The sequence below is a fragment of the Molothrus ater genome, chromosome 6, assembly GCF_012460135.2.
Source record: "Molothrus ater isolate BHLD 08-10-18 breed brown headed cowbird chromosome 6, BPBGC_Mater_1.1, whole genome shotgun sequence".
NCBI lineage: Eukaryota > Metazoa > Chordata > Aves > Passeriformes > Icteridae > Molothrus > Molothrus ater.
The window spans coordinates 9940588-9952845 of record NC_050483.2 but is presented as its reverse complement, the minus strand read 5'-3'; the positions used below and the strand labels follow the sequence as shown (position 1 = coordinate 9952845).

The following is a 12258-nucleotide window of genomic DNA, read 5'->3' as shown; positions in this document are numbered from 1 at the left end:
GCGGCTTAATCTGTTGTTTTTCCAAGCATGCTGCGATCCTTAAGGATGCTATAGAAATGCAGATTGAAATCCCTCGCTGGCATCAGAGGAATACAGACCGAAGCCTCTGTTCTGAATAACTAGGTCAGTCAGCTATCACTGAAGTATTAGCCAGAATCCAGCGAATTCCTAGTGGCTAAAATAACGGCTGCAGAAGTCTAACACCATTTGCTGCCATTAGTCACTCTACCTCTGGGTACATTCAAACCCAACTCTGCAGAGCTTAGAATAATTTGAGGGTTGGAGCTTATGCTTGTCAAAATCCAAGCACGTGCCTCCGTGCAGCACAGGTTTCCCATCCCACTTGTAGCTGTGTGGAGGCAGGGAACAACTGTCCTTGCAGCCAACTCAGCCTTATCCTGAAAGCATTCAGCGCAGGAAAATCGGGAAGATGCAGTGCTAATCCCATGCCAGGGAACACGTGTCGCCTCCCAGCAGCAGCTTCCCTACAGCAAGTATGGGAGAGGGCTTTGACCTATAGTGCTGAGTGGGTGACATTTTTGGGGGGGAGGCTGATAGAGGCAGAGCAGCTATTTCTCTCTGTGGAAGAAAAGAAGGGAAGGGCTGACAGCTGCAATGGGAACAAGTATCCAAAATATATTTCAACCCCTTCCAGCTGCTGACACTGGATCAAGTAATTGGTTTCTTCTCCCTAGAAGTAGGAGGCAGTTGAAGGGTTAAACCTGGTTGGGTTTTTTTCGGTGTGGTTTTTTTTGGTTTTTTTTAACTATTATTTTATTTTCAAGCTCTGGTTGTCTCAGGAGCCTGGCCTATGGTTCAGCTGCACGAAGTCATGCCACAACACAGCAGCCACAACCTGCAATGCAGGAACTGGACCTTCTTGTTCTGCCACTGAGAGCAGCATGTCACAATACTGAACCCTCGGTTTCCCTTATCTCCACAAGCAGCGAATGCTCTGGAGTCCACAGGAGGGGTTGCAAAGGATTAAATGATTATAATCCCCACTTGGAGATTTATTGATATAACACAGAAAAATGGTAGCTGAGACATCCTTGTCTTGCATTCTAACTGCTACGACAGAGGAACAAGTTAATTCCTACCTCCCCTAAGAGTGAGTTTTGGTCTTTCCTGATAGTAGTTACACAAGTCTTACTTTCTCTATCCTCAGCAATCTCCTCCATCCTTATTTAGGCTGGAATTTTTAATAGCCTGAATACTTCCCTAGCCAGAAGGAGGCGCTGGTTGTTCTGAGGTACCGGTTTCAGCACAGCACAGACTAGTGGGCAAACAGTAAAGTTCAACTACCACAGTCTCCATTAAAAACAAGTTTCCAAACTACCCAAAACATGTGTGCAACTACTAAGGCTGTCAGATTCCACAATAAGGAACTAAAGCATGCACACAGTCAGGCAATGCACGTTACAAAGGACTGGAACACACCAGCTGTCTCTGACACTGTAGGAACATTTTTCTACCACAGCCCTACCCTACAATTAAGAGAGGCCAAACTGAGCACAGGCACAGCCTGAGCACATGGACCTGCTGGCACTTGGCAGAGTGAATGCCCGTCCTTTGGAAGGAGTCTGGATCCTGCTGGCTGCTGAGAGAGGGGAACCATGGTGGAACAACTCAACCAGAATCCTCTTCAACGTGACACCAGAAACTAGTCCACTGACATACACAAATGTGTATGTGTATATCTAAAGATTAAAGAAAATCTCCATCATCACCATCATCCTTAAAGAAGAGCAACATAAGACATAGCATTTAAGTTGTAAATAAGATGTAATGTTTCCTGATCTGCACATTTAGAGATTCTGAGGCTAGTAAAAATAACTGAAAAACTTCAGTTGATCTTAGTTGATCTTCTAGTTAATCACCATTCATCAAACTACTAATCCAAAAAAAAAAACCCTTTTCTTGTTCATGTGCTCTCTGAGGTGCCAATGAAATTCTGTAAATAAATTAATTTTTAAAAATACATTCCAACACGAAAAATATTAACTAGCTCGTCTCCATTCCACATGTGATCTTTGGGGGGAAAAAAGGCTTCTTAACACTTAAAATGACCATTTTTAAATTTAGTTCTTGAGAATTTTAATGAAAATGGAAAGCCTGGGTAACAGTTGTGCCCAAAGATGTCCTGCAGAAATACTTGAGTATTTATCTGGAAAATTCCTTCATTTTCTTCTTTCCACAAGTAGCAGCCCCAGTCTAAGCACAGCCACAGACCACTGAAGGTGATCCTAGACCACAGGTTAGGAGTAGCCAGAAAATTCAGGTGAGCCCAAGTTCTAACAGACTCTTTAAAAACGTGTCTTTAAATGAATAAAAGGTAATATTCCTCAAATAAGTTTTTGGCTCAGCTTTATGTGACCCAGACTGCTGTTTTGAGATGCTTTGGGAGAACATATTTAGAACTTGGAAGAGAACACAAAAGCCCAAAGAGCTTTGCAAATTTCTGCTTCGGGAGCAAGCAGAATTATTTTCTTTCCTTTAATACCAAACAGTATTCTATAAGAAAGAGGCAGAAATCAGGAGGTTTTCTCAGCAGCAGTCACAGACAGGAGCATTTTGTCTATTGACATCATCTCATGGCTGATGAGGTGCCACAAGACTTTAAGCTATTTGTGCCATTATTAGTTAATACATTTAGGTTTCTAATGAAACAAACACAAGCAGGCGTTTTTCCTTTTAGGCCCCAGTTACTCCATCCCAGTGCTAGGTTTGCAGTCTGACTTTTCTCCTTTCCCTGCACACTCAGGAGCTCTGATGGCTGCAGACTGTGAGTGTCCCCAGAGTGGACAGCTTGCTGCAGCATGACCAGCTCAGAGATGACTTGCCCAGAGAGACCTCTTCCCAAAGTCAGCTGTAACATCTGTTCTTCGGATGCAATCCAAAATCCCTTGAAACCAGAGCTTTTTCACTGACTTCCACAAGTGCTAGAAAGATTCTCATTCTAAGCTGGATGTTACAGGAAAGAAGTTAATTTCTAGCATTATTGTATGCAGTGATGTACTTTCTTGGCCAAGGCCCAAAGTACTCATTATGAAGTGTAACACCCTGCTTAATTCTTCCAGAAGCCAATCATAAGGCTACTATGAATTTTAATGAGCACTGAATCAAGACCCAGATGGTTTTTTAAGCCAAATTATCCTGTTCTTGGTTATTTTAAGATCTGTGTAGTGCCTTCTGGCCACTACATGTTAACTCCTCTGTTCCTGGCCCAGATTAAGGACAGACTTGCACCCTTCTTTTCCTCCTCTAAGCACAGCTTTCCAGCTGTGAAGACCCTCAGCTCCTTCTGTGCCTTGAAAAGTCACAGATTTAGAAGACTCAAATGTTGACACAGGTGGGGTAAAAAGGTTCCCACAATACTTGGCAGGGAAGAAAGTCAAAAAACTAGAAGGCCGTCAATAAGGGAACACTGACCCTACAGACAGTCAACTCTATTTAACCAATTCTCAGGGGCAAACAATTGAGCTCAGAGCCATCAAGTTGACATTATCAGCTTATGGAGTCACTGTCCCTGCTCAAGTTGCTGAGTACCATTTGCTTTCTAGTTTGCAATGCCATGTGTCATTTTAACGATGACACAATCTTGTCTATACATCCTCTCCATGCCATATGAGCAGGTCACCTGCCCCTGGCCAGGGGATGCTGCTGCATTGCCTCAGCTGCGTATACACCAAAAATGACACTGCTTAAAGCCACAGTTTAGCTAAATTGATTTTTCAGAGCAGGTTAAAAATTGCCTTCCACATCTACCACAAGCTACTATCATCCTACTGTGTCCTTTGACTAAACTTGGGGGTTCTGGGGGAGAGCTGAGGGTAGCTGGTTGTTGTTTTCACAGATGGGGTAAAAGGGAGAGGAAAGGAAGAAGAACACAAAAGGAAAAAGGTTCTACTACCTGCTTTCCTGGTCCCCAAGTATCCAGGATCTTCTCTCACTGCAACAGCAGTTCTCATTCCAGTGTCCCAATGCCTAAGTTCTTCATTATATACTTAGAAAATCACAGAATAGTTTAGGTTGGAAGAGACCTTAAAGATCATCTAGTTCCAGCCCCCTTCCATGGACAGGGAACCTTCCAATAGATCAGGCTCCTCCAAGCCCTAACCAGCCTCACTTGTATGGGTTTTTCTTTTTGTATTCTGGGATTATTTCCACCCCCCTCACTCTCCCCCCCCCCCCCCCCCCCCCCCCACCAAACCTTGTCTGGTAAACAGATGGATGTCACAGAAATGAAAAGCATGAAATGGAAGGAGTAACCAAAACTGAAACGCAGCATTATGCAAGGCCGTTATGGAGAAGAAACAATGTTATGTCACTGGCTGTTACTCAGTCAAGAGTGGTTAATGAGTTCACACTATTTAACCACCTCCCCAAAACAGGCATCACAGCATGAGGAATGCAGATAGAACTCTAAGATGATCGAAAATGAGGAGTGGGAGGGAAATAAGGAAACAAAAACTGCTTAATGTTCTTTCTTGCTTTCAGATGCATGACATGGGGCACAGTTGTCCTAAGTCTGGGTCTGAAATATTTGTTTTTAATTCACTGAAAACACCCTGACTGAGCAGCAGGAGCACAAGTGACACACAGAGCTTGCCATCATTTCTTAAAGCAGAGAGGGAGCTCAGTCTCTGTGCTGGGATTGCCAAGTCCTGCAAGAACATCCAGCTCAGAAACTCAAGACAGCTCTGTCTTTGGAAGTGGCCTGAAGAGTGTGTGCTTTAACCAGCATCTGTCCCTTTTCACTTGAACCACATTTGAACTTCTCAGCAGTGCAAAATCATTCTGCCCTGTTTCTATTCCTCTGAGCAATTGCACACAGGCCCCTCTTATTACTACATTAGTGTAATTTTGTCTCTGACATTCCCCCTGAGAGGAATTACGCATGTCCTGCTATTATTTATTTTACCACTAAGAACCTGGGTTTTAGGAGTAGTTTTAATTAAATACCAATGCTCCTCCTCCTCAATTAGGATCACCTTTATCTAGGTTGCTGTGCTTTGCATTCTCTAGCAGCAACACTTGTTTCCTCTTATTTATCCATCCTACTATGGTTCTCTCTGGAACTCAAAAAAGCCCCCCTCTATCACCAAGTCATTGTCAGCCAAAATACAAGGTTTTACCAGATATAAAGAACCATCCCATGAAAGATAACCTGGTGTTTAATACTGGCTATGCAGAATTCCAGTTTAAAATTATGTCAAGTGGCACTGCCAAAAGCAACAGCAGCAGCTTCCCTAATCCCCCAAAGGCTGCTGTGCTGGCCTGTCCACCAGTCCACAGCATGTGGCTACTGCTGTCCTTTTCTAATTTCCCTGCTCCTCTGGGGCCTTGCTTCCACTTCCTTTGCTCCCCCCACCCTTACATGCCATGATTTTCTTTGGGAGTTTGAAGTGCAGCACAGCCACCCCTGAGTGAACACCTCTTCAAAGTCTTTGCTGTCCCTGGATAATGAATCAGATCACAATGTATTCCAGACTTGGGTACACAGGATTCTTGGAAGCTGCCCTAGATTAATGATTTAAGAGTTATTCATTCATGCTCCCCAAGTGACAGAGGCAGAACTGATGACTCCTGACTTGGAAGCTGGCAGGAATATCCTCAACTATTTCTACAGAGTGGAATCAAGCTGCAGCAACTACATCCAAGTGCATGAGCTGATCCAGTGCCTGGCAGCGACAGCTGCGGACACAGCACAACGTTACACAACCACTGCTGGCACCAAGACCCTCCTGGCCACCAGCCCCTGCCTCAACATTGGGCACAGGTGCCCTTCCCCAGGCAACCTCACCCAGCCATTCTGCAGCCTGCTCAGGGCACAAATTCCCTCGAGGCACTGTTTGGTTCCCACCTTCCCTAGGGAAAAGAAGAGGCAACAAATTATTTTGATTTCTCTCTTCACAGACTTGACAAGGCTTTTTTCCAGAAGTTTACTGACTATAGTTATTTCCCTAACCAGAAGGTGGTTTTGTTTTATGAGCACATATTATCCCTTTTCCAAGAGCAAAATGGAACTGCATTCACGTATTAGCACCATTAGCATGCAAAGAGAAAGTGTGGATGCTCTGCCCTGCACTTCTGGGCTCAGCAAGTGCCTTCCCTCCATGGCTCCAGCAGCTCTGCCAAATCCATGCTCTGCTGTACCCCCCCTCAAGGACTGTATTTATACCCATGACCAAAGCACACATTTCTCAGGCTGGAGGGTTCCCAGCTAGGAATCGTTTCAGTATAAGGAAGGGACACTGATGATCAAACATTTTTTAGGTTTTACCAGTTTTTTTCAGAGCCATCTCTGTACATTCAAGGTATTTTTCCCTACCTTTAACAGGCTTTTCCTGCAGCTAGGACAAGTTCTCTACTACTTTCTGGCCTCTCAACCTATAATTTTCAACAGCCATAAACTGATTGTTCAGGTATCATACAAATTTAAAAAAAAAATCTTATCTCCTTGCTCTAGGTTTCAACAGCATTTCTTCAAACCTTGCCAATTTAAGAACCTTAAGTCCAAATTCCCAAGGCAGGAACCATCTTCATTTCGCCTCCTACAGAACAACAAATAATCTAGCAATGTTGAAAATCACTAAATTAATAAACCATAAGCTGATGTCTATCTACTAAATTTTACTTTCATTCATCTACTGTTCTTTCAATACCCATCATTCTGCTACTTAAATGTATGTTTTAGAGGCACAGTCCCTGGCATTTATTCACCACTAGAACACAGGCAGTGTTAAAAACATTGCCCACAGGCACAAGGCAGTGTTAAAAAAATTCTCTCCCACCCATTTTTATGGCTTCAGACCTCAGAAAATTAGCTCTTATTGGTTGATTTTTCAGCCCAAAAAGGGAGTACCAGAGACATAATACATTTATCTGAGTTCTACAGACCGGGAAGGTAACAAAAATGCAAGAAGTCATTTTAGTTTCAGTGTTCAGAATGCTGAGCCCTGTTGCCCCATCTACCTCCCACAAAAGCAGGCTTACCTTGGAAAAAAGATCCCAGAGAAATACTTCTGGAGTAAATTCAGTCCCTTCTTCCTTCTGACTGCAGGTTGCTGCTTGTCTTAAATACGGGAAACATCCCTTGCTTCAGGCAAAAATTCTCAGCAATTTAGTCTTAAAGCTTCTGCAGAAAACTCCTCATGCACATGCAAAACCCCCGGCTCCAGCTGCTTCCTCAGCAGCACTGCCCCTTGCCAGGTGCTGGGCAGTGATCCCAGTGCTCCCACCCCTGTTCCCGGCAGGCAGTACAGGTGGTAGCACAACTCAGGGAAGGTAAAACAGCCTCACAAACACCAATTTCATTGAAACCTTGCAGTTCTGGCTGAGGAGATCTCATTGCAGACACATAGCCCTGTCAGGATGCTGGGATGCAGTGAGTCAATGTTTTCTGGGACCTTTTTTTATCGTGGGCTGATGCTGTGAGCTCAGCAAAGAGGATGGCACAGTGCCTTGAGTGGCATTTTGCACAAAAGGCAAAAGCAAGATACTAATCAAGATTCTGGTGTGTAGAGACTCCATGCATTTTCCCCTCAACCAAGCCTGGAAAACACAGGCTTAGCATCACACTGGGGTGGGGAGCTACAGACATAACAGCCTTACACTTTGAGAATCTGTGATTAAAGACTCTCATGCACTGTAAACTACAGGCCACAAGTGGCAAATAAAGTGTCATTCCATCACAGACTTGTTTTTCTATGTGGGGAGCATTGCCACGTCTTTTTGTGGATGTCAGGACTCTGGGCATTGTGCTCGTTTTGCATAACTTGCCTGGGTCCCAAGTAATGCAATTTCAAAAATTGCATAAGCTAATACAAAATTGACACTTCTGCAGGCCAGGTTTCAGCAACAGTTTGCCTGGCACCCTGAGAAGGAATATAAACTGTTCTATGGCTTCAGACTTCACAGGGATGTAAATGAGGACAGATTTATTAAGCTGATTGAAACAGCTCATAGTGGCTGAAACTCTGCAGCTGTAACCATTATATTCCTGATCCTTGAGTCCCAAATGCAACCCAGCGGAATCCAATGTTTTAATCAAGACAGCAAGTGCCATGGCTTCTCCCCACTGCAGTCAGTTTAGAAATCAACACCAGCAGGTCTGCCAGGGAGGCAATTAGGTATTTTCCATAGGTATCCTGATAAAGAAGCCAGTTATTTACAGCTTCCTGGCACATCAGTTACTTCAGTATTTCCTACACAACACTCAGAATAGAGAAGAACTGTTTTTTGTTTTGTTTTCTTTTCTTTCCTCCCAGATAAAGGTGCTGTATTCAAGAGCCAATTCATTTTTCTTGTTCTTGGAGTTGGCTTCTATTTCCTCACCTGGATAACCACAAGCACATTTTTGTGAACATTAGGTAACAGGAAAGCCTGCTGCTAATTCTTCCTCATCAGAGCCTGGGGAAAAATCTGAGCTGTTGGGTGAAAGCTAAAAAAACAAACAGAATAGATGGGAGGGGGAAGAGGAGTGAGAAATAATTCAGGAGTGAGTCAGTCATACTCCTCCTGCTTAGTCACCTGCAGTTGTGCTCTCCATGCTCTCCAGACACACTGAAGATCGGGAATAAGATTCCTGCCTGCCCTCCACCTATCCCCTCCTGACAAGGACTTGGAAAAAGAGCTAGGGCAGAGTTTGGGGAACCAGACACTAGAGATGCTTGTTTTCCAGTGTAAGAGAGCTGCCAGTAGCCTCCTTTTTTGTTTCCCACCTTTTTTGTTGCCGCTGCACTATTTTGCAGTTAAATCATCTTGATTCAACCTGTTAATCTGCTGGTCTGAGTTCCTCTGATGGTGCCCTGCAGTTTTGACATCGTAGGGGGTTGCCATGGAGAAGAGGGTGATGTCATTGACACAAAAAGCACCGAACTTACAAATACAACAGGAACCGAGCTATTTATAAGAGCTGCTTCTCTTCCCCCACTCTTTGCTGAGGTGGGTGGAAGCAAAGACAGCAGCTCCATTCTTGATGTTTCTGTCAACAAGTTTCAGAAATGAATTTTCTTGTCAGAAAATATCCCAAGCCTGTGAGATTACTGAATGCTGTCAGCTTTCGGACTTCATTCATTAGAGCTAGATTTATCTTTCCCAGCCCCTCACTGGTTTGAGGTTAAATAACATTCATGTTTGTAGAGTAACTTCTGCCCTGAAAATTTCTGCAGCATTACTGAGATACAACCACTTCTGGAAGGAAAGACATGTCACAAAAAGAGGGGACAGAGAGCCTGGTTTATCTAAAGGCTTCATACTGCTTATAACCACGCAGTAATAACTCATGGAATCACAGAACAGCCTGAGCTGGAAGGGACCCCCAAGGATCCTGTGACTATTAGTTTGGCCTTGGCTGTGTGGGGTTTGCACATCAACACAATTCTTACAGAACAAATGTTTAGTGCATGTAAAAATGGCAAAACACAGAGGAGAGAAAAAGGAAGATAAAGCACTTAGAGAGGAACAAAAATAATAATTTTAGAATGCACTTGGAATATGCCAGTTCAGTTCACATACAGGTAAAGTACTAATCCAGGTTGGCTCTTTAGGGGTAGATGCGGAACAATCCAGTGCCTTTACTGCATATCGAGGAAGCATACCAATACTGAATTCTGCAATATTCCAACTTTTTTTTTCCCTACAAAACGATTCCCAAGTAAATGATAATATAAAGTATCGCACTACAAAGTACATTACTAGCTTAACTTCAAGGAAATATACAACCCAAGACACTGAAAAATCAAGAGAATCCAAAGCACTGGGAAAAAAGCCCATCAGCTCAGGCCTAGAAACTGAACACTAACATTTGTCTTTTGTCAGTATTGTGTCATCCAGCTCCTGATCCTGCTTGGTAAATCACACTTCCACACCAGCTGGAACCATGAGGTCAATAATTAAATAGCTTTGGATCATAGTTATTACAAAAGGAAAGCAGGGAACAAATATTTCTAGAACCAACAAATGAACATTGTTCCTCAGTCTTTACTGAATGACCTTGATATTCATGTTGTTTAATAATTTAAACTATTAGGGAAATGAAACCTTCATATTTCTAAGCTTCCAAACAGCATCCAGCTTCTGCTGGATTAACTGAGCAGAGGGGCAAAAAGTGTAAAAGAGTAAGAACCAAAAGAATGAAACTGTTAAAGGAGTTCAGTGTTCCTTGTCAAACTTTAAGGGTGATCTGTACAAACACAGGCACGTCCATGTGACTGCAGTGCCCATAGCCCAAGGCTAAAGGAAAGACTCCAACCACCAATTCCCCACCCCACAGGCAAATAACTCGCTTCAAATAAGAACTGAGCTTTTGTACATCGAGGCATCCTTGGGGAAATCACTGGGGCACAGCAGGGAGTGCTGCACCTCAGCCCAAATGCATTTTGGAATATTATTTGGGAAAGCAGCAGCAGAACAGAAGAAAGATACAGAATTACTTCCTGATGCTTATGCAGAAGGGGTGATTAGTCTTCTTTAAATAATAGAATCATTAAGGTTGGAAAAGCTCTCCAAGAGCCCACCCAGCACCACCAAGGTCAAAACTAAACCAGGTCATCCCCAAGTGCCACCTCTATATATTATTTAAATCCTGCCAGGGACACTGACTCAACCACTTTTTACTAAAGAGTGCCTTAAAGTCCCATAAGAATGGAGATTCTTCTCAGCCCTTTTTGTTGCTCATTTATTTATAGAAGCATTTTTATACTGTCTTTCACAGCAGTACCCAGATTAAGTTTTAGTTGGGCTTTGGCCCTTTTAATTTTGTCCCTGCATAACCTCACAACATCCTTATAGCTCTCCTGAATTGCCTGTCCCTTCTAGTTTACTCTGGAAAATCCTAAAAATCCTAGTTTATTCTGTGAAATCATTTCACAGAAATTATTTTTGTGAGCTCAGCTCACAAGCTCAGGCTTACACTTCTGACAATGTACCAGTTATCAGGTGCATCTTTCTCTTCTGAGGTTTTCTTGATCTTTTTATTGAACACCAACCCCAGGCTGCAAAAGTCTCACATACATATATTCTGAGTGCACTTATCTGATAAATTTTAGGAGATTTCCCAATTATCTCAGAGTTAGGATTTTTAATCTACAAATCACATACCTTAGAAGACCAGCAGACGATCAGTACTCCTCACCTTTCCTCAAGCTTCCTTAAAATCTCTTCAGATGTTAAGTGAGCAAATAAAGCCAGTTTCAGAGATCACAACGGATTTGTAAATGCTTGCAGGTGTACCTTAAAAAGCAATTATGTTCTGTAACATCATTGGTCACTCCACTAAGGGCCACTAAGGAGGTAACCTGGACCACCTGTATTTCACAGGTGTAAGCAATGATCTTGGTGAGCCCTCAGAAACAGTGCAATCAACTCCAGCTACAGCTTCCAGACCTTAAGGAGAAGAAAATGGCTCACCCCTGTGGGGTTTGTCCCATCCACAGCTCAAGCACATTAAATCAGCCCCCATTTTCTACCTTTAGCATTCTTGGCTGCTCAGTGATTTCCTGTAAATATTTCTAGACCCCTTTTTGCTTAACAGAGTGGACATTAATAATTTGATTATTTCAGTTTCTGAATCAAAGCAGCTGAAGCCTGCAGATATCTTCCAGACATCCCTCTTGTATCTCTGGCCAAGTTTTGTTCCCAAGCAACCTGGTACAATCATGACCTATCACATTCCTATTTTCCTTTGTGCGCTTTTATTTATATAATAGGCATTAAAATTTTCCATAGCTCAGATTCCACTGCTCTATTTTTTAATGATAACTTCACTAGGACTTCTACATCTGGGTGTCACACAATTTCATTTTACCCTCTACCTGGTGTGGAACATTTTGTCACATCAGGATTTATAAATGCCTCTTTTCCTTCAGAAAATATTAAGACTGTTTTCATCTCCAAATATCCTGAGGGCAAGGCTGGTGTGTCTCCTACTTCATGACAAGCCTATGGCAATCCCAGCCTGCAAGGTCACAGAGCACCTGTGTGTTACACAAAGATTCAAAAAGTGATGCTCAGGAAAAGTTTGTTTAAGGCTAGAGGCAGTTACTTGAACAGACAACAGGGATGTCCCAAGAGCTCCCTGAGTTCCTGTTACATGTTGGTGCAATCAGCTCATGGCATAGGGGAGGCAGAGACTGACCTGTGCAGCAGAGAGGCAGAGTTCATCGAAGCAGAAGTGGGAACAAGCATCAGAAGAGATGACTGCTGGTTCTCGTTGTACCTGCTTGCTCCTCTTCGTTATTTGCGTGTGTTTAT

The 12258-nt window shown here is 43.0% G+C and overlaps 1 protein-coding gene across 1 annotated transcript in view; it reads right to left on the bottom strand.

Annotated features, from left to right (window-relative positions):
• PAK6 (p21 (RAC1) activated kinase 6) overlaps positions 1 to 7398 on the bottom strand; it is a 38697-nt gene extending 31299 nt beyond the window's left edge. The window contains exon 1 of the mRNA XM_036384036.2: positions 7000 to 7398. The gene's annotated coding sequence lies outside the window, so the exon portion shown is untranslated. The remainder of the gene's footprint in view (positions 1 to 6999) is intronic.
• Positions 7399 to 12258: the final 4860 nt, after the last annotated feature.